The sequence below is a fragment of the Podarcis gaigeae genome (genome assembly GCF_964106915.1).
Source record: "Podarcis gaigeae genome assembly, chromosome: 8".
In the NCBI taxonomy this organism is placed as follows: Eukaryota; Metazoa; Chordata; class Lepidosauria; order Squamata; family Lacertidae; genus Podarcis; species Podarcis gaigeae.
The window spans coordinates 40,417,981-40,441,605 of NC_139684.1; the positions used below are offsets into that span (position 1 = coordinate 40,417,981).

The 23,625-nt window shown below is 39.7% G+C and overlaps 1 protein-coding gene and 1 long non-coding RNA gene across 5 annotated transcripts in view; one reads left to right on the top strand and one right to left on the bottom strand.

Annotated features, from left to right (window-relative positions):
* The window catches only part of ANKRD11 (ankyrin repeat domain containing 11), a 185,666-nt gene that overhangs the window by 31,956 nt on the left and 130,085 nt on the right, over nt 1-23,625 (top strand). The gene's annotated exons all lie outside the window — the stretch shown is intronic.
* LOC310851943 overlaps nt 6,220-23,625 on the bottom strand; it is a 39,692-nt gene continuing 22,286 nt past the window's right edge. Inside the window, exons 3-4 of the long non-coding RNA XR_014567922.1 lie at nt 10,408-12,301; nt 6,220-9,684 (exon numbers count right to left, since the gene is read on the bottom strand). This is a non-coding gene — a long non-coding RNA (uncharacterized lncRNA). The remainder of the gene's footprint in view (nt 9,685-10,407; nt 12,302-23,625) is intronic.

Sequence of the window (23,625 nt, forward strand, 5' to 3'; positions counted from 1 at the left end):
AATATGGCTGGAACTATTTTCCATTCACACCCAAAGGTCTTTAGGGAATCTTAGTAGAATTAGTAAGCACAATGTGTTTGGCTTCAGTTAAGATAATTGGTTTTTTTTGTAATACTTGATCACTTAGCTTTTGATTGAAGGTAAAACTGAAGTGGTTATTTTACAAAGACAGTTTGAAAACTTTTCTGCCTAGGAGTCAGGTGCTTGTACAGGGCCGTCTTAAGCATATCTGGCGCAGTGGTGCAAAGATTCCTCCGGCACCCCCCCCTCTTTCCCAGAGTTGTTGACCTTTTCCTAAGCCTCTGCAGGGATCACTCTCCCGCGGAGGCTTGGGAAGGAAGCTACACGCTCGTCAGCCATATGGTTGATGGGGCACAGCTGGAGGGCATGCAGGGAAAGGGGAGGCTGCTGGTAGCGCAGCTCCCCCACTCACTGGAGCGCCACTTAGAGGCCAGCACCCTGGCGCAATGCTCCAGTAAGCCCAATAGGAAAGATGGCTCTGTGCTTGTAGTCACCCTACACACCTGTATACATGTACACAGGGGCAGAGGTACTCACCCTTCAGGTGATTTGTGCAGATTAGCTGATGAGTGGACATATTGTCCCCTTTCTCATCATGATCAGTCTGATGATGGAAGGAGCAGTTAACATCTTCATCAGGTGCTGGGTGGGCAGAAAGTTGAAACTTCTATGTCCACCACAGTTTGTGTCTGCTTTAACTTTTTAAATTTTTGCTGCCACCAACATAGTAGGGGGGAGGCTATGGGGCTGGGTACAGCCACTGGGTTGTTCACCCCTGCTCTGAACTGGAGCAGAACCTTGACTTTCAACCATATATGGGCACTGTTACACTGTTACATCTAATACTGAAATGTTACAAGGCTAAATAAATATTCAGAATGATCAGCTTTAGAATCGTGGGAAAACTCAGAGTGTTGCATTCCAGCTCACTTAGTAATTCAGTAGTGAGTTATCGTCAGTGGGGTGCAAGACCTGAGTTAGAGGATGTAAACTTGGGAGAAGATAGCAAGAGATGCATGGGTTGTACAACTCTCATAGAACCTGGCCTTTAAATTGTTGTCTGATTAAAAGACTAGGAACCTTCGCCTGTTTGTCCCAAGCTTCTTGCTTTTGAGACTCCAGTTTTCTTGCACAGAATTTCTAGCCTCTTTATACCAGCATGGTGCTTGGACAGGTAGAAATTTTTTAATGGAAACCTTTCCCAGGGCTTTATTTTTCCATCTAAAATTTTCTTAAGTTTATTAGTAACAGTGAATGTATGACAATTGCATACAACATTAAGCAACCCTGCAGTTTCAAAGTTGTAATTAATGTTTTTCAGGTGATTATCACTAGCAAGTATGTGAGCCAGCTTATCGTGCATAATTGTTAACATTGTTAACATTTATTACTGTCAACAGTTTTCAGCACATTCTCCCCTTAAATGTAAACAATTCAAGTAAAGTACATGCTATTGTCTTTAACTTTTTATGAGTATCCAAATTAAAACATATTAATTGTGCTTCAATTTCCCTCTTGAGTATTTGTATTGGGACAAAAAAATGTTAAACACAAGTAAAATAAACATGCTAAATTGGATCACTCTGGGAAATCAGAATTCTTTTTTGATACAAACTAAAGGTTTCCCCATGCTGATTACCTTATGCAAATTGACCAAATTAACCTCATTCATAGGGGGAAATCTGAAAAATTTTCTAATTCAAAACCTTTCAGAAATTAAATTTGAGAAGCAATGAATAAGCTGGTAGTTTTTATTGGTATTTCTAACATGTGCTAATTGTGTATGCAAATCTTTAAGCTTCATAATTTTGTTCTTTATCTATAAGCAGGTCATTTTGTCATGAAGCTTACTTGTTCCTTGGAGTGATGCAACTTGACTCTGACAACAGAATAGAAGGCTCAAGCACTTCAGAATGAAAATATCAGGCTAATGACACATGTACATTGAAATGTATCTGGAGTGTATGTAAGCTGTCCATGACGTGTACTACTATAGAGTGTCTTACTATGAATATGCAGCAGTGTAGAGCAGTTAACAAAGCAGAGCACAAGCTGTTTGCATGCAAAATTATCTAGATATCATTAGTAAATCTTACCAAAGAGCTAACAATGTAAACACTGCTTTTGTGACAGCTCAGTGAGAAGGCAAAATATGGGCATATCCTAGTAAAGGGAAGTATACATTTCCCACCAGCCATGTGGTTCCCTTATTGAAACTATAAGAATGGAATCTTTTTCAAAACTGCAAGACCTCTACATCAGCTGAGAGATCCTGGTCCAGCAGGCTTCACTTAGCATCTAGCTGTAGCCATTCCATCAGAATGCAGCAATAGAAGGGCCGCATGATTGGCTATACTGAGAGACCACCTCCTTCAGGCTCCATTTGTCTTTCAGCTGTTTCCCTCCAAGCTCCTCACTATAAGAACCACATGACAACCTAGAAATGGATGCCTCAGTCCCCTCCCACCGTCTTTTTCACTTTGTGCTGCATCTTTCAGATCTAAGCCTATACACTGTGTTGTTATATTATCTTGTGTAAGCTGCTCTGGGAGCCTCTTCAGTTGAAGAGTAAGGTAAAATGATGTAAATAAAATTGGAGAGAGAGTGGTTAAAATCTGTAGTAGAAAATGTTTTATTGCAGTTCACTCAGTATTGACTTGCAACAGATTTTATGTTAAGTCCATTTTAAAAAAAAACTGAAAACACTAGAGCTACATAAAGGTAAAGGTAAAGGTACCCCTGCCCGTACGGGCCATTCGTGTCCGACTCTAGGGTTGTGCGCCCATCTCATTTAAGAGGCCGGGGGCCAGCGCTTCCGGAGACACTTCTGGGTCACGTGGCCAGCGTGCCAAAGCTGCATCTGGTGAGCCAGCGCAGCACACAGAAACGCCGTTTACCTTCCCGCCAGTAAGCGGTTCCTATTTATCTACTTGTACCCGGGGTGCTTTCGAACTGCTAGGTTGGCAGGCGCTGGGACCGAGCAACAGGAGCGCACCCCGCCGTTGGGATTCGAACCGCCGACCTTTCGATCGGCAAGTCCTAGGCACTGAGGCTTTTACCCACAGCGCCACCCGCGTCCCTAGAGCTACATAGAGCTCACCTATTCTAAGTGATTTGGAATAGTTTGGTCATTTTGACAAGTTAAAAAGAATGGGTAAGACCATGTGTTATTTTCTTTTTTGTCTCAAATTTATTCAGCTCAGTTTGTGGCTCCGTCCTTTTCTTTACCAGCTGCAATGTAATGCTAGCTTTTATAAATCCCCTCAGGTCCACACCCGGATCTGTAATATAGCTAGTACACAGATGCATTGTTTTGAGGTCCTGTATTCCACAAAGATCAAAGAGTCACTGGACCACATCCACTGAACATCTGAAGCTGTTACAACCCTCTACAGCCCTTCCGGATCCAGGTGCTTCACAATTACTAGGTTAAAGGCAACAAGAGCTGTTGCTTCTAGGCTTTTTTGTTTAATTCTTACTACTTTGATTTGCTACAGCTGGTGAAACAGATTTGGTTCAGGCATGTATGATGGTAGTTCATTTCATGCTCAGAATTGTAATTATGTTCATTCCTTTCAAGCTCACAGCTGTAAAAAAAAGTATTCTATTATGCTTTACATAAAACTTGCATGGTGTGGGAAACGTTACCAAAATTTACTAGCAACAATAAACTTTTTAATTTTACCACAGTTCCTTGTTTACCTGCCTACTTTTCTTCACGTATAGCTGCTGTAATGTTACTTTTAACTAAAGGCGTGAAGGAGACCATTCCATAATGAAATGTAAGTTGTTTTAACTTGCCCATCTGTCATTGACATCTGCCTATGCAGCTTGACTATACCATCAGCCTCCATATTTTACTGCCTATTCATTATTTCCAAATCTTTTTGAGACTCTTGAAGGTACAGCCAGTTGTTGCTTTGCATGTGACTATAATACATTTGATCTACACTGCACATTATTTTAGTTTTCTTCTGCTAGTGGGTTGGTTCCAAGCAATAACCAGCAAAGATTCCATCTGTGATGGAGTTTTAGGGAAAGCACACAAACATTCCTAAACTACCCCTGGAGACTTTGCCTAATTTAAAAATTCTTGACACCATAGTAAGATGTTCTTAACAAAATAAATTGGAAATGTGTGTGTGAGAAAGATCATGAGGTTTACAGACGGTAATACTAAAGTAGTTTGAACTCTAAGGGAAGTATTGATGCATAAAAGGGAAAGGCACTTTAAAAAGGAATAAAGCAAATTGAAGTGTGTTGTGAAATCTGCATTGCTTATAGACCATATTGGTTGTGAGTCTTGGAAGACCTGCTCCCTGTCTTGTAGCCTTTTTTTCACGTGGCCTAGGAGGGCAGGGCCCTGACTGACTGACTCCAGTTACAAAGCCTGCTGAATAGACTCTTGGGCTGGGGTATTGTTTGGGAAGAAGGTTTGTAGCTGTAGCTGTTGCTTTTTTGTATCTTTATTTTATATCATGTTGTGATTTATGTAGTTTGGTTGTGTATATTTTAATGCTTTTATCAATGTTTATGACTATTTTTGTTATGTTGTAGTTATGTATGTTTTCATTGTATAAGCTGCCTTGGGCATGGTTTGAGCTGTGGAAAGGTGGAATAGAAATAAAATTATGTATCTCTAAAGCTTGAAGCCCGGCACCTTGATTTTACAATTCTACATTAGTTGGTTATACCCGACCCGTTCTACAGGTTGTAGAAGTTGTATGGCTTGTGCAGCAGTGTCAGTATGGAACTGTTAAGCTCTTTGACCTCATCCTCTGAACATTGTTTTAAACAACTTTCAGAACCATCTTGGCATGTCTGGTTAGTTGGGATCCTTATTCTGAAGCACAAGAATGGAATGTGAGCCCCCGTTGGATAACTGTTCTTTGTGTCAGCATCTTAATACAAGTTTTAGTACCCCGTAGACTTAGTATTTTTACATGCATGTTGTGTCCTTGTGCTAAGAAGCTTAATTTTGTTAATGGTTAAATAGTTAAGGCCAGAGGAGAGACACCAGTGTTGTATTAAACTTTCCACATTGACTTGTCTACTGAGAAACCCCTCATCGGCCATGGACCTCTGTATGATGCAGAGGATTCTGGAGCATGCTTTAGGGCAAACATTCAGTTTGCTTGAGCACTAGTCAGTCTGTGTCAGCTTGCAGTAGCTAGATGCATTATCCAGAACATATCTTATATTTCCAAGCAGATTACAGGTTAAGATCAATAGTAATTTTCAGGCCATCTCTCAAGAAGCTTGTCTGTCATACTCTGAACTTTTAGTTGAAGAGGTCTTGGTATGCTTCCATGACATTCCTGGTTTCCGAGACCACAAGTTTAAAAGCTACTGGAAAATGATGTTGGGCTTACTGAGAATTCTGAGTTCCTTATGATCTTTAAAATCACCTGCAGGTGCAGCACAGGGGCGTTAATACGAATTGAAGAACTTGGTCAGTTTGCAATACTTTCCTGTAGTGTACAATGCTTAAGTATATTGAAGCAGGCTACTTGGATTACAGGCTTATTATTTAAAAAGTTGTTGCAATGTTTTGAAAAATAGAGTAGATTGATTTTAAATCAGGTTTTCTGTATTGTAATTTATACAGTACTCAAACAACAATGTATACTAATTGGTTACCAAAACAATAACAACATATTGTCTCACAACTAAACAAAGCCTTTATAAATTACTTGCAAACATAATTAAAAAATTCTGAGCACCCTGTTAGGAGGCCAACATTCTTTATAGACAGAGGAAGAATTGCAATCAGACCTGCACCAGCAGTTGGTCCTTGAAGAGGCTGGGGAAAAGATTTACCATCATTGCTCTCTCTGACATTTGCCTTTTGGTGCTGTTTGCCTCCTCTAGAGGACAGATATGGGCTCCAGCTTTATGTCATTTATCCCTCCTCTCTGAACTTAATTTAAGTCAGGTACCGTGGAGTGCAGCATGACTAGGATCAGAAACTTTATTGTCAGTTAACTTTTTGTTTTGGTTTGTATTTATGTAATTATGCCTAGATTATGTGGGTTTTTTGGGGAGGGGGTAATATGTAATTCATTCTAAATCAAATATTTGCCAAATCATTTATTTTTGCTATTTTGAATTTCTGACATTTTCTGTATTTTGTATATTTGTATTTCCAATGTTCTCTATTTTGATGTTTTGAATGTTTGCAGTAAGGCACTTTGGGTGTAGCTTGTTGTGGAAAAGCAGCATGTAGTAAAATCAATCAATTGATCAAGTATTGGGAATTAGGGGTTCTGAGCTTGGTACTACTATTAGTTTAGTTCCATTACAGAATGCAGATATGTCTAGGTCCTGATCAGACCTTGTTGCATGTGTAAGTAAACAGGTTGATTTACTTGTTAGACATTCTCAGTGGGGGAAAAGAAAATGGTTTACATCTTCCTGTTGCGACTTTTAAAGAGGGATCTTCAGATAGAACCTTCATTTAAAATGTTATGCTGTATCCCAGCTTTCAGAATTTGTACGTTTCAGATTTTTAAAAAATCAATAACCCCTCGGTGTTTTTTTTGGACATGTGAGTGCTTACTTGTGTGCATGCACACACTCCACTCTGGTGATTAACCTATTCCCAAAGCTGGAATTACAATCTGGTTTGCAGAAGTACTTTTTGGGATTGTCATAGGAAGGTTAACACATGACTTTAGAGGAAACTATCAAAGTTTAGATTGGCTCCTTTCGCAGAAGCTCCCATTTGCTTTTTCAAATCTATAAAGAGATTTTAGGTGGACTTCAGTTTTGCTTCAGTATTCAGTTTTGCATCTGGGGCAAAGGTTCTACTTTGCTCTGATCCACTTCGACTTTGATAATCAAACTACAATTCATTTCTAGGCATTTTGAATGTGATGTGCCATTTCCGGGGGGCTCTTGTAAGATTTTGTGGGGCCATCCAAGTTTCCGTAAGATCTTATGTGAGCATCCTAGCCTCCAAGAACCTGCATACCAAATGGGCTTTTTCCTACAAGCAGGGCAGAGTGCTTAATAGCTCTTTCTGAATTGGGTCTGCCTGGGTTACCTGGCACTAAAAGTTTTTAAGATCTCCACGTTGCTTGGGCAAGGCCCACTTGGTGCATGGGTTCTGGGAGTATTCCCCCTTACCCACTGCCTGTGGGAGTGTCTTCAAGGTTTTAGGTATTATATGGAACCCCTCCATAACGTGTGGTAATTTTGAAACTGACTATAGTTGTTTAAGGTAGCTTGCTCAGCCCCAGTTCAACAGTCAGAGATAACCTTTGGAGACTGGAAATCCCAGTGTGTTCCGTTTTTGATCCAAGCAGCTGTAATAAATAAAAGATTGTGTTATCTAAGCTCTACAGAAGCATTGCTGGTCTAGTGTGCTGCGTTTTATGCAGATCATGTTAACAGCAGTCTGACTTCATGGGAGCTTGGCATTGTGACTGAACTATAGTTGGATGGTATTTTGAGGGCTTCTGTTCTTGGTCAAAATATGCTATTATGTGGGGAAAGCTTCAGTTTGTTGTGGTGCCATCCACTTGGTAAAAATGAAGTCTCAGACTTAAAACGTTTCAGTGCTATGAATGAAATGCTTTAGTTGGTGCTTTTTGTTACAAGCAGCTTTCAAAAAAGAACCTCTGTCATCACATCTTAAACATGTTTATGAAAGGAGTATAAGTATGGAAGAAAGTTTTAAAAAATTGTGAAGGGTAAAGAAAAAAATGTGTTAATTGAAAAACACTTGTGAAGCATTGTGCAGCCTTTTCTTTCCTCTGAGTAACTTTTAAAAAAAATTCTAGCCTGAAATAGGGAAGACTTAGATTATAAATACTTTTCACATTGACTGCCTTGGTGCTAAGGAAGGCAGAACGCAAATTCTTAAAATGCCCCCCTCTTTTTTTAAAGAAACCAGCATTGTTCAGTAGTTAGATTTGTTTAGCTTTGATGTAAGGAAGCACAAATAGAAATATCTGTTCTGAAGATCAGCTATGAAGGCATTGGCTGGCTGCATTTGAACATCACCTTAAACAATAGTTTAGTCTGTAAACTTTAGTGAGATATGAAAGATCTAGGTTCCTCCAGGGCTTTTACATTAACCCACCCCCCATTTCTGTTGTTAGTTTCAAACAAGCTAACTTCAATTTATGATTTATGAAGGTCGTTTATTTAAACTAAACATAGTTCGTGCTAATCGCAGTTTAGGGTCCAGTTGACTTGGTAAGTTTTGGTTAACCAAGAGGTTGAAGCTTCCAAACTTCTAGCCACATGGGAGAAGCGGTGGGTGGGAAGAGTAGAATTCCAGGAGGAGGCTAGAAGTGGCCACATCTTTCTAAACTATTGTTTGGTGTAATATCTGAACATACCAACTATGTCTCAGGTTAAGTTACAGTGTGCTTATGAGCACTGTATTGTTGACAGTTGTCTAGCTGAGAGTCCAACAGTTTTTGGCAACTTTCTACCCTAAATGGTCATTAGAAGAACTTGTAACTAAAAATTTGTACCTGTGTTTTTTTCTTTCCTCCTTTCCCAACCATTTGTCTGTTAGTTGTGTCTAGTATGATAAATGAAAGTTGTAATTCAGCAACATTTCATGGGCACCAGGTTGCAGAAGGCTGCTCTAATCCTTAAACTAGATTTCCAGATACGAAGCACTTTATAAGATTCTCTTCATAATTTATGCACATAGATAAGTGAAGATTTGAGTGGGGTTAAGCTTCATTTATTCTGTAAGTAAGGCTTTTCTTCTAAATGTAGAGAGAGTGTAGTCTTAACTCTTGAACTCTTTTAAAATTTGATATTAGGAAAACTGTGATCTGTATAAGATTTTGATTTCTACAGCTGAATTCAGCTGGTCAATTACAGATACAACCCTTTATGGTTTGAAAGCAAAATATTTGAAGGACTGCCTCCTGCCACATAAATCTGCATGCCCCCAGTATAGTATGTATTGGAGGACTTATAACTGGGTTGCCTTGATTGCAGCATTCTGACTCTGGAATTCAGTCGCCCTCCCTACTGATGGTTTTTAGGTGAGAAATAAAAACTTTTATTCTGCAAGCACTTTAACCTGCTTTAAATTCTTGCTTTAAATTTCATCACTGACTTTGATTTAATTCTTTCTGTTTTTCATTTTTGTATTGTGCTATTTCAATTTTGTTTGCCAATTTGTGGGTTACTCTGAGGATAGAAAGGTGGAGTATGACTAAATTTAAGTGCTTGTAGCGTGAGGCAAGCTGCCTTGTTAATTCTTATAGCTATAGTGCTCTGCGGGTCTTGCATAAAATGATTGACAAGAGGATGCTAAGAGATCAGCCACTTTGGGTACTGGTGAAAATTGAGAAGTAGTTTGGTGCTTACCCATAGGAGCAAAGTTCTGACAATGAGAGCAATATTTGGGGGAGGGGAGGGTTCAGCATAGTTTGTTCAGATGGCTTCTCAGACTCCTACTTAATACTGCTAATACTTCACATTTGTATATGGCACATATCAAGAGTTCAAAATGCTGTACATGCACTATTTTAGTCATTCTTAGAACAGCCTTGTGAGGTATTCCAGTGTTATTCCTTCATAGCAGGTGAAAGATGAGGCTGAGAGAAGACTGCTTGAGGCCTCCAAAGTTTCTAACTTCTTATTCCCACTCCTGCCTCCTATGTCACACTGCCTCAAATGCTAATTTGTCTGACACAGATTAACATTCAATTCATTTTTTTATTTTTTTTATAATAATTTTTATTGGTTTTTTAACAAAAAGACAAACAAAACACAGAACAAAAACATATAAAAAACATTTAAAACATGACTTCCCCATACCTCCCTTTCACTGCATCCTTGTTTTACAACTCTTTAGCAACCCTTCAGTCAATTTCTCTAGTAATTTTCTTTAAATTTCCTTAATGTTAATGTTTACAGCTGTAATTCTCTATTTCCTACCCCTAGACATCTTGTCAGTCCTCAATTTTACAACAATTTTTAAGATATATTTTAAATTTCTTCCAGTCCTCTTCCACTGTCTCTTTCCCCTGGTCACGGATTCTGCCGGTCATCTCTGCCAGTCCCATAAAGTCAATCACCTTTGTCTGCCATTCTTCCAGAGTAGGTAGTTCTTGCATCTTCCAATACTTTGCCAACAGGATCCTTGCTGCTGTGGTCGCATACATAAAAAAAGTCCTATCCTTCCTTGGCACCAACTGGCCGACCATGCCCAAGAGAAAAGCCTCCGCTTTCTTTATAAATGTCCACTTAAGGACTTTTTTAATTTCATTATAGATCATTTCCCAAAAGGCTTTGATCTTTGGGCAGGTCCACCAAAGATGATAGAAGGTACCTTCAGACTCATTACATTTCCAACATTTATTATTGGGCAAATGGTAGATTTTTGCAAGCTTGACTGGGGTCATGTACCACCTGATTAACATTCAATTCAGGGAGGGGAATGAAAAATGTGTGGATAACAGCAGAGGTTGTCTGCATTTGATCCAGGTGGACATGTCAGAAAGCTAATATGCACATACAAATTGGATCCAAATAATGCTGGTAGTTGAGTGGATGAAAAGACTTAACCTTTCTGTATCCATGGCATTTGCATCACGGACTGTTGAGTAGACAGAATGGTGTTAGATTCTAAGCAAAATGCTCTCAAAATTGGAAGTCTTAAATATGAGACAAGTTATACAACAGAATCAGGCTGATAGGCATTATCTGTATAGACTCCCTTGAGGACAAGTTGGATGAGGTCATATGAAAGGCATACATGGTGGCAGTTTGCCAGCTGAGGTTCTGTTCATTCCAATTAAATGTTTTGATTGAGGCACAGTCAGAAGAATTGCCTTTGTTTGCTTTTGGGCTTCTAAAATCTTGCAGTGCCCTTTTAGCTTTGTATTTCTGATGTTGCATCTGAACTGTCATGTTGAGGCATATTCCTCTAGTTAACCAGAAAGTAATTGATTATGCTGTTCTTTAGGGGTCAGGCTTTAATGTTAAAAACAGAAGCTGAAGTAGTCTTGGTCCTGAGGAGGTTGGGCATTTCATGTTTAAGGGTTAGGGTAGTCCTCGTCTGTCCAGGAAGCCTGACTTTGGGAATTTTTCCACAGTGGTGATACAGCTGTTTAAAAAGGCAGAACAGACTTTGAATTCTCAAAAGTCAACAAGAGCAGTGACTTCAAAGTGCTATAGCTCAAAGAACATAACACCATTTATATGTTTAAATGTTTGAACATAGTTCAGTTTTTGCAATGATGTGTCTCTCATAAAAAAAAAATCCTTACTCATCACTTATTTCAGGTCAGTAGTTCAAATATATAGTGGTATTCTCCTCTCCGATGAAAGTTATATTCTGAGAGGCTGGGGCTTGAGTTACCTCTTCCTGTTGTTACCTGGTGATTTTCTGCCTCTGCAGAAACAGGAAACCATTTTAAGTTGCAAGTGGAGCCGTTTTCTACAACCATAGCCTGGTTTTTCAGCTAAGTTCATGATTAAGCCCTTTGTTCCATATTGTAATACTGTAGTTTGATTCAGTCCATAACTAATATGGCATGGAAATTAGTTGAGAAGAATTTTGGTTGTATGTGCCAGTCAGTTACTTTCCTTTGAATGAAACTAGCATGCATGCTTGTCCTAAATGCATTGCAGAAATTCCAATGACTTTCAGCTGAATTTTTCATACAGTGAACTCTCCTCCAGAGGTTTTCAAGCAGAGGACTGGTTGGCCTTCTATTAGTAGTAGAGTTGGACTAGATTATGTCCCTTCTGTTTTTTTTGTTATTTAATGATACATACTAAATGATAGTGACTGTGGATGCTATAATGGTTTTACTAGGGCTGTGCATGTGCACAGTAGCTTAGAAAAATCACATTTTTTGTATGTGTACTGAATTCAGCATCCTGAGAACTCCAGCTTTTATGTTAAAAGAAATGTAGCATATATGCCTGTGAATGTAGGCTAGATATTTGCAGGTCATGTCTTTTGAAATCTTTGATGCATGAAATGTGTTTGTGGCTCATTTTGATTTCCAATCGTCAGTGGCCAGGGCTTCTGCATGCTGTATAGCTCTCTGCCTACTTCCAGGGTTAGCAAAAGTAGAATAAATTAGGCAAAATTAGCAAATGTGTTCAAATTTAATTTGTGTAATTTTTGCAAGTTGAAGAATATTTACTCTTGCATTACCTCTTTAAAGAGTGCATGAACTTGCTGGAGCTTTTGTTTTGTATTTAATTTATATCTGTAAAATCATTTTAATAGTGCACTGTCTGGGAGACAGAGGCTTTTGTTAGAGAGAAGTTACGTTACTTAAGTGCACTTGTTATATAGCATCTTTTAAGTATAAAATCGAGTTTTAGGAAAGCTTTGGATATCTTTGGAGGTGCCTGTCTGTGTTACTGAAGCAGTTCTTGGCATGTTTTGCACACACTGGAATTTAATTTCTGCTGCAATTGAATAAAAGTGTGTTCATATTTGGTAAGCCTCCTTGCACCTGTCTAATCTGCTTTGCAGCCTGGACATTAACAGAACTGCCTGTCATTCAGATAACAGTGTTGTCCTATGTAGTGCGTTTGCATTGCAGGAAGAGAAAAGTATGGTTCAGGAATGGGCTAAACTAAGGTAAACCTCAGTGCTCTCAACTTGAGAATGCAGTGGATGGAAATAAATTGACTATGCTCTATCTGCATTAGGTGCAGTATGCTCTATCTGCATTAGGTGCAGTATGCATCTGAATACCAGCAGTTGGAAATCACAAACGTGAAGCACTGGAGAGTGATCTTGTTTTCAGGTCCTGCTTACATGCTTCCCAGAGACATCTGGTTGGCCACTGCAAGAACAGGATGCTGGACTAGGTGTGTCTTTGGTCTGATCCAGCAGGCTTCCTCTTATGGAAGGTACCACTGTATATTCAAAATGCCTAGTCCATTGGTACGCTTAAAGCTTCAGACCCATTGCAAGAACTCAGTATATGGCCTTCTTGTAAAGGGATTGTTCTACACTTTGCTTCACAATTCCTGTCCAGTAGTCTTGAATAAAGGAAAATGTTATATCTCCATGGAGCATAAGGGGAAGAGATTTTCTTGCTGTCAGCAAAAGCCAGGGCAGTAAATCAATCTTCTTTCTCTCAGAGGACAAAGAGACAGGCTAAGTTGCATCCTTGGTGGTCTGGCTGGGGCAGTGTTTATTAGTTAGCCACATGTTATGTTTAGAAGCATTGCCTTTCCCCATTATAACAAGCCAGACTTGCCTGCTGTTCTTAGAACTATTTGTTGCATTCTGATGGTTAACTTCAGCAAACAGAAGGTTGGCCTACCTACCATGACATGATGTGTCTAGATTATGTTAAACTGAAGGTTAACATTTTGATGATGTTTGGGATGGTGTGACAGAAGTGGGATTGCATCATTATCTGGTAGCTAAGGGAGAATCCTTTGAAGGTTATAGATAAGGACAAAGCTTAAGGTAGGATAGGGTTATGTGATTAAAAATTACATGTGGTTGAAGCTCGTAAATTACTAGGATCCATATAATAAATTACAGAATCCTATATACTGCTTTAAATAACAATATTTAATTAAAATGGATCTGCAGAGTGGTAGGGCCCACTTTGAGTGCTGTAATTCAAGTTAATGTTGCTACATGTCAGAGGTTGGAGGCTTTGTGAAATAAATCCAGAGCTGCCAAACCATGAGTGCTTAAAGGCAATGCTTATTTTTGCACTAGCTTTGCCTATTTGGGGTGTATATGTTCTTCTAACAGTGGCAAAAGCCATTCTGTATGCCCCTGCTTTGAAGCTTTTTGTGGAGAGGTTGTTATATTTATGCCAGACTTTTTTCTTTGCATGTAAACAATTTTGAAGTAACTAGGACTGTGTCTAAGAACTTAGCTTTTAATGTTTGTGTTCATCTGCATATTGCTGGTATATAAATAGAGAATTTGAAAATTGAAATTGTGACTGGATTATTTTCTGTTGGCTAGTTCATCAATCCTTTAATAGCCTCTCTTGTTAAAAACAAAACAAAACAAAAGCCCCACAGTCTTAGCTAAATTACATCCATGCTGAAAAATCTCCGTGCTATTTTCCTGTCATACATTTTCCTTTAGATTAACTGTTAATTATATTTTACGTAGCCGAAACTGTGTCTGTTGGCACCTTAACAGATATATTGTTGCATAGAGACCACTTTGTCAGGTGCATGATTACAACATTTCTGACTCACTCTTGCAACATTTCTCGCTGCCTGATCCCAGACCCATATATATGTTCTGCCAACTGAGGATAACACATGAATTTGATAAAGTGGATTGTAATCTCCTCCTCAGTACTCTTCTAAATGAATTTATTTATTTATTTATTTTTAAATATATTTTTATTAAGATTTTTAAACATAAATGCAAATATAATGAACAATATAACATATATCATAACATATTTTCTTCACTTCTTTAGACTTCCTCACGTCTCCCGCTCCCACTTGCATCATTGTCAGTTCTTGCCCGCAATTTACCATCTTGTTTACATTCTTATGTCCCATGAATTAATTTAGACTGGCCATCTTTCCTTAAAAAAATCTTATACAAAACATTCTAAAAGTAAATGAAAAAATACAGAATTTATAATGTTTTAAAAATATTATCTATATATGACGTATATGGTTCATTTTTCCAATAATCAATATATATAATCCATCTTGTCTTCCCCATCCATCTACCCCAGCCAATATTTTAAATTAGAAAAAAACTGATTTTGCACCTGCCATACAATATCATTAATAACTCCACATTTGGTAGTGACTAGAGTGCTGCATTTAGATGGGAGACAGTGGTTTAAATCTCTTGTTAAACCACCAGGCTAGTTACCACTTTACCAATCTAACAAATCTACCAATCTAACTTTCCTTAATGGCTACTAAGAGGATATTGGTGGGGGAGGCGTATATCACCCGAGCTCTTTAGAGGAAGGAGGAATAAAAAATTAATACAATTTCATAATGTTTGAAATTAATTTCTGAGTTGCTACTAAATGTGCTACTAATGTTCTACTAATATCTTACCAGTGCAGTTATCACTGATCTGCCCCTGTTTGCATTGTTTAGCGTCTTTCTGGAAATCTCTGTTCAGTGATCTGGATATAATGAATGTAGCTTCTAGCAGAGCATAGGAAATTTATAAAATGCTGCCCGATAGTTAAAAATTTAACAGTTGCAAGTTTCAAAGTTCGTTTTTTATGATAAAATATATGTTCTGCTGAACAAAAGTACTTTGTATCTGATATCTTAGTGGTATTAATGGAACCAAATGCCTGGACCAGGGTCCACAATGCTATGCAGTGATTTATCAGCAAGCATTGCTTAAGACATTTGTTAGATAATTCCTCACTAGTTTAGAGATTGCTAGGTGCCCTCTTTGGCTGGCCTTTGAGATGTCATATTTGTGTGTTTCCACTGAAACCTGTTTTCAGTAATCTCTTCATTAGTAAAGGGGTGTTCTGCAGGTGGATAGTGGGAACCCAAATGAGTCCAAGGAGGTAGATGCTTGAGTCATGCAGTTCTATGGAGAAAGAAAACTGACTAACCACTGGGGGCTTTGCATTTCCTCTGCTTTAGAACCCCAACAGCAGAGAGGCTCCTCAACTGGAAGTTAAACTAAAGGGAGAGAAACAGAAACATTTTCTCCTGTAAAGATGGCTTGCAATAACAATATTTAAAAGCAAAACAAGTTGAACAAATATTAAAAGCTATTAGATAAAATTATATATTGGGGGAAAGCTGTAAAATCAAGAAAAAGTTTGAAAGCATAAAAGTCTTTAAAGTCTGCTTAAAGGCCGATGGGCAAGTGTGCACAGATGGAGCTTTCCAAGGAGGGAATTTCACAGATGTAGGACCACAACTACAAATGTCCAGTCCCTAATTCACATAAACTAAATTGACAGAGAACAGGGCATCTGGGGAAGTTTATATGGATGTAGGTCAGGGGATAACTAATGTGGTGCCCTCCAGATGTTGTTGGAGTTCCGTTCCCAGCAGCCTCAATTAGCATGACCAGTGTCCAGGGATGATGGGAATTACAGATCTTCATAAAAGGTGGCCATAAGCTGTTCAGCACTTTAAAGGTTGGTACTAGCTCTGAAAATGAATGGCTGACCAGTGCAACATATTCAGAGTAGGTACATGATGTTAAAGTCACCTAGCTCTCACAGGCATTGTGGCAGCTGAATTTTGCACCAGCGGGCTGTCTTTGAAAGACAGTCTTACAGTGTCTTGCCTGGATGTAACCAGAATGTGTACAACTGACCAGGTTCTTTCCCTACTTAGCTTACTTATAAATAACCTTTATTTGCTTAATAATATTTATATCCTGCCTTTCTATTTAAAAACATTCAAGGTGGCCCACAGCACATTTTTAAAAATAGTAATACAATAAGACAAATAAGTTAAAACCGATGAGCCTGGATAGCTCAGTTGATTAGACCATGGTGCTGATAACACCAAGGTTGCAGGTTCGATCCCTGTATGGACCAGCTGCATATTCCTGCATTGCAGGGGGTTGGACTAGATGATCCTCAGGGTCCCTTCCAACTCTACAGTTCTATGATTCTACAGGAGTACATCAGATAAATTTCCAAGAGTTTAATGAAGTGCATTCAGTTCATCAGGCCAAAGGCCTGCTGCAAAAGGAAAGTCTTAAGAAATAGTGGTGGTGGAAGCATCGGAGGAGGGACAATATGAGCCTTTTTTGGTAGAAGTCTGGACATAATCACAGAGAAGGTTTTCCTTCTGTTACTGCTTGCTACACGTCCACCATTGGAGCAGAGCCTTCCAGGAAAATGTGATGAGTGAGTAGGCTCATATGGGAGTGGGTGGTGCTTTGGTCTAAACCACTGAGCCTCTTGGGCTTGCTGCATGGAAGGTTGGCAGTTCGAATATGCGCAATGGGGTGAGCTCCCATTGCTTGGTTCTAGCTTTTGCCAACCTAGCAGTTTGAAAGCATACTAGTGCAAGTAGATACCGTATATTTCGGCCCATAGGATGCACTGGCCCATAGGACGCACCAAGTTTTTTTGGGGGGAAATAAAGAAAAAAAAAATTATTCCCCCCCAGGCGCTTGTGGGGCCGACAGTGGGGAGAAGTGCTCTTCTCCCTGCCACGCTTCAGATCAGGTCCAGGGACAGCGGGAAGATGCGCTGCGCCTCCCAGCTGTCCCCGGAGCTTGCGGAGCAGGCAGCGAGGAGAAGCACTCTTCTCCCCGCCGCACGCCTGCAGATCAGGTCCGGGAACAGCGGGAAGACGCGCTGCGCCTCCCAGCTGTCCCCGGAGCTTGTGGGGCTGGCGGCGGGGAGAAGCACTCGTCTCCCCGCCGTCAGCCTCCAAACCACTTCGGGAGATAGCGGGATGGTGGTGTTCCGCCTCCCCGCTGTCCCCCGACCATGTGGGGCTGGCGCTGTGGCTCTCCTGAAGCCTGGAGAGCGAGAGGGGTCGGTGTGCACCGACCCCTCTCGCTCTCCAGGTTTCAGCGAAAGCCTGCATTCGCCCCATAGGACGCACACACATTTCCCTTTCATTTTTGGAGGGGAAAAAGTGTGTCCTATAGGGCGAAAAATACGGTAAATAGGTAGTTCTGTGGTGGGAAGGTAAATGACATTTCCGTGTGCTCTGCCTTCCGTCACGGTCCCATTGAGCCAGAAGCTGGTTAGTCATGACCTGGAAAGCTGTCTGTGGACAAAAGCTGACTCCCTTGGCCTGAAGTGAGATGAGCGCTGCAACCCCATAGTCACCTTTGACTGGACTTAACCATCCAGGGGTTCTTTACCTTTTTATGGGGGGAAACAGGGGTTGTTAGAAATTAGAAGGTGATAATCAACACTTTAAATTGAGCCTGATATAGACAAGAAGCCACTGAAATTGTTGTAAAATAAGCAGTGTCATATGTTCTGGTAAGCACTTAAATTGCAGCTACCAAGTTAATCCTCTCCCCCTCAAAAAACGCCATCTGATTTCTTATGCAAGATAGAAGCCTAGCAGTATATTTTAACAGCCTGCTATAGGGGGATCTTGCATATAATTTCTTTGGTACTTAAAACCATTGCAGGGACAGGGCAGCTGTCACTGCCTCTCCATGATATGTGACTAAAGTGGGTTTAACCAGAGTTGGCTGCATGGAGCCAGTAAATGTTGGGGTGAGGGAGAGATGAGATGTTTTCCCTGCTTTTTCAGGGAGTACACTGAATTCTCACATTCTTAATGGTTGAAGCATTGTATTCTAAGTGGTGTAGATTCAGAAATGGAGAAATAAGGGGTTGGAGGGACAGAGGAGAATGTTAATTTATGTAACCTGGTTTACTGCTCCAGGATTGAGGCTCTTCCACAGAATAGAAACAAACCTCCTGCTCAGCCAAGGATTAGATCTTGTTGGCTGATAAAAATAGAGCAGTTTATGATGTCAGTGTCAGTCTTTCTCATCTGGCTGGGTTTCCTGAGCAGATCTGAAACACAGCCCTTCGTGAATCAGTCTCTCTATATGTGGTTCATCCTTTGCCATCTTAAAAAATTGAAAAAAGGAGAAATGTGGCATCATTGCCATTGTTTGCACATTATTTTTAAGACAGCTTTGTAGAGGTGTCTACACTTCCTTTTCGATCCTTGAATTAAGGGTGTTGTTGAAAGTGTTAATAAAAGGGTCAGTTTTCTCAGGATTAGAAATGACTCCTAAAAAACCTGAAGCCTGGATCTTAAAGTTGCTGAATATGTAGCCCTTGACTACAAAGACCCACTCTTGCAACTACAGAGCTCTTCAAAGTCTCATTGTAGTTCAGTGAGAAGGTGGTCCAACTGAAGTGGATCTTAGTCAAGTGAAATGACTAATACATACAAAGAATTGATTCAATAACTTGGATATGGGGCAAAAAAATTCAGAAAGGTTTTATCAAATAAAGGGCTTAAGTTGATTTGGAAGGGCTGGGTTGTCAATCCTGTTTTGGATAGCAGTCAAGCTTATAAACAAGCCTATCCAGCTACTGAAAAATCACCATTCCATTATAGCAAAAGACCCACATTCTTGAGGATAAATTAGGATTGCCTTTCTATTATTACTGTTAATAATATTAATATTATTGTAAATTGTGGTATTAAATGGGGAGGAAATCTAAGAAAGGTGTATATGTGCCGTAAATGAGACAACAGTTTCAGATAGAAAAATAGAAGTTGGTTTTCACCTCTTGATAGTTCAGTTTGAATAATCTGTACAATTGTTTCCTTATGCACCCATTAATTGTTTTTTAGAGCACATTCATGCACACTTAGAAGTGCAGGTTTTTTTATGTGGAGGACTTACCGTATTTTTTGCTCTATAAAACGCACCGGACCACAAGACGCACCTAGTTTTTGGAGGAGGAAAACAAGAAAAAAATAATTCTGAATCTCAGAAGCCAGAACAGCAAGAGGGATCATCCACTGCACAGTGAAAGCAGCAATCCCTCTTGCTGTTCTGGTTTCTGTGATAGCTGCGCAGCCTGCATTCGCTCCATAAGACCCACACACATTCCCCCTTACTTTTTAGGAGGGAAAAAGTGAGTCTTATAGAGCAAAAAATACGGTACTTTCAATCCAGCAGGGTGTTTGTGTTACTGCAGTTTTTATGTTACAGGGGAATTTGGAATTCTGTACTAAAAACTTTGCGATTATTCACATTTTGCTAGGAGATAGTTTATATAACATGTGGAAATATTTCCATATTTATAGTTATCCAGGCATTTTGTGTTTGGTTTGCACAGCTTGTGGAGTTTGGAGTACATGTTTTTGACCAGTGACTGTGGAAAGGGAAAGAAATCAGTCATTTCTGTGTTCGTATACATTCCCTTCAAATGTAAACCAATAGTGGAGGTGGGGGGGTGTAGAATCTTATACTTTAAATGCCAAAATTTTAGTCAAGTGTTTACAACATTTCTCAGGGTGGTTGGTCTAATGAAAAGATTTGGCTTTCCCCTACAGTGGTACCTCGGGTTACATATGCTTAAGGTTACATATGCTTCAGGTTACAGAAATATTACCTGGGGTTAAGAACTTTGCTTCAGGATGAGAACAGAAATTGTGCAGCGGCAGTGCAGCAGCAGTAGGAGGCCCCATTAGCTAAAGTGGTGCTTCAGGTTAAGAACAGTTTCAGGTTAAGTACGGACCTCTGAAACGAATTAAGTACGTAACCAGAGGTACCACTGTACTCTAAATATAGCTTATAAGAAAGATGGGCAGATAGATTGTCTTCTGTTGTGAGATGAAACTTCCTGAACACACCTTTGGTAAGATCTGTGGTATCCAGAAGTCAACTTAGATGGGCCTGAGTTGTAGTTGAAGTGGGCTAATCTATTTTTTCCCCTCATATTCTAAGCAAGCTGTGAACTGACCTTGCATCCTATTCTATGGACATGGAACTTCACAGCAGAGTAGTTCATACGTGCCTTGGTTATTATTGTTACACTGCAGCCTGCTCACACACCCCTCCATCATAACTAACTCTCAGAGAATTCTCAGGCTTCTTAAAAAAAAAAAAAAAGACCAGAGATGGTTTTGGAAACAGGAAGCCACAATGAAAACGTGCCTTTAGCATAAAATGAGCTCCAAAGGCTCTGGCAGCCAGCACTTCAGCTGATTGAAGAGCCACGTTAACTTTGTTGAATGGAGCCCTTGTGTTCTCCCACTTAAAATTTTCAAATAGTGCAGTTGGTTCAAGAGGCAGATGGAGACTCCCCCCACCCCCTGAAATATAAAGTGCTTAGTTCCAGTTCAGTCTAAAGGAGTGAGAGACAAGTGGTGCGGCCACTGTGTGTTGTTCTGTCCTGTCAGACATAGCTGCATAGCTGCTGCAGAGGTTATGTAGCATTTTCTTTATAAGAAGGTTTGTTTGTTTGTGCCTAGACTAGAGGCAAACCAACTACATTCAAGCAAAGCAAGAGACAAAGTTGTGTTGTCTGAGTCATTTCACTGTAGGAATGCTGCCTTTTGTTATGCACAAGTGAAAGAGCCTTAAAAGAGGTGGCTGCCCTCACTTCCATTGTTTCTCTTTCTTTTCTAAGGGCTGTTTTCTGGTCCCAGTGCTTTTGGATGCTCAGCTGCAATTCTTTGTGCTTCTCTTTCAGTGCTGCCTTCTTGTCCTTTTGATCTCCACATCCCAGTTTGTATTTTCTTCTGTCTTCTCCTTTCCTGCTCCCTATTTCCCCTTTTATTAAAGTAGGAGATAGTCAGCTCTAAGGTTGAACAATACGCAGGTTGAAAAGGCTTTGAAGCTGAATTGCATTATTTACTTATAGGTTCCCCCAATCTGCAGATTAAACAAAATGACATTTTACCCTAATGAAGGCAATAACACTCTATTTTTGCTTGAAAGTGCTTTCCCGGACCAGACAATCAATTAAAAACTGATGCTGTGATTCACATAAAGTTCACTGAAATTGATACAGATGATGTGTTTGCTTAAAAATGCCTTTGTTTACATTCTATCAACCTAGCAGATTTTTTACTCCGAGAGTTTTCCTTGGAATCTAATTAACGTGGCAAGCTACAATATAATTGGTTTAATGCCTTGAAATTTTTCTGGTTGTATGGTAAAATTTAGGTTGTAGTTCTCCTATGAGCATTAATTTTATTAAAATTGTAATAGACAATGATGGCTAGTTAGCTTTTCATCTGGATTATTTTAATACCAATGCAAATAATTTCTGAAGAAGTCAAGTGTGTGCAGTTATACTTTTCATGTTGGTGACACATTTTTTGGACATGCATCATTTCGCGACACAGTAATTCAGTTTTACTAGCAAACTGGAGGTTAAACAAACTCCTATCCAACCCTGGGAGGAGTGTGGGGAGCGTTCATGCATCACACCTACATACTGCAGCTGACAAACTAACGTGTCACAACACAGTTTGGAAAGCTCTGGTTAAAGCAATAGTCAGAGGTGCCAGCACTATATTTGTATTGCTGAAGCATCCATACTATACTACATTGTACCTTGGTGGTTAGCTCTGTACAAAATTAGGAAATTGTGCCTCCTGCTCTGAAGCTTTGAAAAATTTAATTGGTGAGTCAGATGGTCAGGAAATTAATAGACTGCAGTGGTGCCAAGGAACTTGTCATGATTTATAGATAATTAATGCTGAGTTAAGTGGTAGGGAAAGTACATAAGTCATTGTGGAGGTGTTGGAGGATGATTATGGGGAAGTGGTAGCAAAATTTCAGAAGGGAATGGATAATAGGGACTTGGGTATAGGAGATCTTCAGAGTACAGTGGTGCCTTGGTTCTCAAACTTAATCCGTTACAGAAGTCTGTTCCAAAACCAAAGCATTCCAACCAAGGTGCGCTTTCCCATAGAAAGTAATGCAAAACGGATTAATCCGTTCCAGACTTTTAAAAACAACCCCTAAAACAGCAAATTAACATGAATTTTACTATCTTACGAGAACATTGATCCATAAAATGAAAGCAATAAACAATGTACTGTACTATAAAATAGTATTGTAGATGATAAAAATTAAATTAAATTTTTTTTCTTTCCTGCACTGATGATAGTAATTGTTTGGATGGGGGGCTTTTATGCATTTCTGCAGTCACACAGTCAATCAATCAATCAATCAATCAATCAGTAGCTGAACTGGGATCCACACAGTCACAAAAACAAATTAACTGAAAAAACTTAAAAACAAAAAACGCAAAATAAATAGCAAAAACAAAAGCACCAAATATAAGCTCCAAATAACACCTTAGAACACGGCAATCAGAAACGGAAGGCTTGAATTACAGTGGGGGCGGGGACTCAAATTAGCAGCGCAACGGGAAACACAGGGGGGAAGCACATTCGGCTTCTGAAAAAAAGTTTGAAAATCTGGAAAAAAAAGTTCGAAACACCTTCTGGTTTTGCAGCATTCGGGTTCCAAGTTGTTCGTGAACTAAGTTGTTCAAAAACTGAGGTACTACTGTATAATGCAAAACAACTTCTTGTGTTGAGACCGCAGCTTTGGTGGAAAGTTGTATTGACTACACTTCCAACTTTTCATCTGTTCAATGTCTACACATCATTTCAAAGCAACTGACACAGAATCTGGCTTGTAAGAATCTGCTTCAGAACTCTACACCACCACCACCACCACCCAGGGTCAGCACTCTGTAGAGTTGATTTCTACGGGCAGAATGACTTAATTTTGACTGTAGTTATTTCTTTGCCTTGCTGTGTGTACATACACATTGGAAAGTCAGCAGTTTGAATCCGCGTGACGTGGTGAGCTCCTGTTGCTCTGTCCCAGCTTCTGCCAACCTAGCAGTTCAAAAGCACATCAGTGCACGTAGATAATTAGGTCCCGCTGTGGTGGGAAGGTAAACGACATTTCTGTGCACTCTGGCTTCTGTCATGGTGTTCTGTTATGCCAGAAGCTGCTCACATAACCTGGAAAGCTGTTTGTGGACAAACACCGGCTCCCTCGGCCTGAAATCAAGATGAGTGCTGAACCTTTAGTCGACTTAACCATCCAGGGGTCCTTTACCTTTTGTTTACCTTTTTACATACACATAACTTATGCAATACTTGCTCTCCTCTGTTTTGGCCTTGGTTTGCATCAGCATGTCTGTTCTAACTAAATTTGGTATATATGTGTGTCTG